Genomic DNA, 2050 nt, shown 5'->3' on the forward strand with positions numbered 1-2050 from the left:
TATTCTCTTGACCGAGCGCGGATTTTTCGACCTCGGAAAAGTTTTTGCCGCGGGTCGATGTTTGGACTCTGAAATTTTTTCAAGTCTCGACAAAAAGTTAAAGTCCAAACGTTGGGAAATATTTTCAGAGTCCAAACGTTCGAGTTGCGCGCAGTGCCCGGCCGGGGCGCGGTTCGGCGGCCACGGCAAGCGGCCACGCACCTTCCCAAACTCCAAATCCGGCCGCGAGCTCGCGCGATCCCGAGGCCGTTCTGGGGTACCATGGCGATGCAGGATTCTGTGACTACTATGAGGGAGCAGGCAGTCGTGTGAGCGAATGCGCGCGCGAGTGCGAATCGAAGCAGAATCGATCTCGGTTGGCGTCGGGCACGATGGGCAGATGTAATGCTGTTCGCGCGGTCGCCCATGCTTAGCCGGGGTTTTGAGCGGTCTGTCGGATCCAGTGGCAAGCTATCGGCGTGCCTCGGCGCGAGTATTGCACTCGAATCGCCGGGCAGCGTCCGGAATTGACGGTTTTCGGAGCTCGTGCAAGCCGCGAGCGTAGTGTTTGAGTAGCGATGTACACGGAGAACGTGTGAAAAGAAACGCGGGGCGCCCGTCGTCCCGCAGCAGCCTCGTTTGCTGCGAATAGCTACCTGGTTGATCCTGCCAGTAGTCATATGCTTGTCTCAAAGATTAAGCCATGCAAGTGTAAGTACGAGCTCTCGTACAGTGAAACTGCGAATGGCTCATTAAATCAGTTATGGTTCATTTGATCGTACGTGTTACTTGGATAACTGTGGTAATTCTAGAGCTAATACATGCGAAAAGCGCCGACTCACGGAGGCGTGCATTTATCAGACCAAAAACCGACCGGGCCTCGGCCCGTGCTCGTTGGTGACTCTGGATAACTTTGCGGATCGCACGGTCTTGCACCGGCGACAAATCATTCAAGTGTCTGCCCTATCAACTTTCGTCGGTACGGTATCTGCCTACCGAGGTTCTTACGGGTGACGGGGAATCAGGGTTCGATTCCGGAGAGGGAGCCTGAGAAACGGCTACCACTTCCAAGGAAGGCAGCAGGCGCGCAAATTACCCATTCCCGACGCGGGGAGGTAGTGACGAAAAATAACAATGCAGGACTCTAACGAGGCCCTGTAATTGGAATGAGTACACTCTAAAACTTTTAACGAGTATCCATTGGAGGGCAAGTCTGGTGCCAGCAGCCGCGGTAATTCCAGCTCCAAAAGTGTATATTTAAGTTGTTGCGGTTAAAAAGCTCGTAGTTGGATTTTGGGCTCGGGCCGTCGGTCCGTCGCAAGGCGTGTACTGGCGTGCCCGGCCTCACCTTCGGTTCACCGTCGGTGCTCTTGACTGAGTGTTGGCGGCGGCCGGAACGTTTACTTTGAAAAAATTAGAGTGTTCAAAGCAGGCGGTTCGCCTGAATAATGGTGCATGGAATAATGGAATAGGACCTCGGTTCTATTTTGTTGGTTTTCGGAGCGCGAGGTAATGATTAAGAGGGACGGACGGGGGCATTCGTACTGTGCCGCTAGAGGTGAAATTCTTGGATCGGCGCAAGACGAACAACTGCGAAAGCATTTGCCAAGAATGTTTTCTTTAATCAAGAGCGAAAGTCAGAGGTTCGAAGACGATCAGATACCGTCCTAGTTCTGACTATAAACGATGCCAACTAGCGATCGGGGGGCGTTACTTTGACGACCTCTCCGGCAGCTTTCGGGAAACCAAAGTCTTTGGGTTCCGGGGGAAGTATGGTTGCAAAGCTGAAACTTAAAGGAATTGACGGAAGGGCACCACCAGGAGTGGAGCCTGCGGCTTAATTTGACTCAACACGGGAAATCTCACCCGGCCCGGACACAGTGAGGATTGACAGATTGAGAGCTCTTTCTTGATTCTGTGGGTGGTGGTGCATGGCCGTTCTTAGTTGGTGGAGCGATTTGTCTGGTTAATTCCGATAACGAACGAGACTCTGGCTTGCTAAATAGTTACGCGACCTTCCCGGTCGGCGTCTAACTTCTTAGAGGGACTAGTGGCGTTCAGCCACACGAGA

This window comes from Clavelina lepadiformis, unplaced genomic scaffold (assembly GCF_947623445.1).
Source record: "Clavelina lepadiformis unplaced genomic scaffold, kaClaLepa1.1 scaffold_154, whole genome shotgun sequence".
Taxonomy (NCBI): domain Eukaryota; kingdom Metazoa; phylum Chordata; class Ascidiacea; order Aplousobranchia; family Clavelinidae; genus Clavelina; species Clavelina lepadiformis.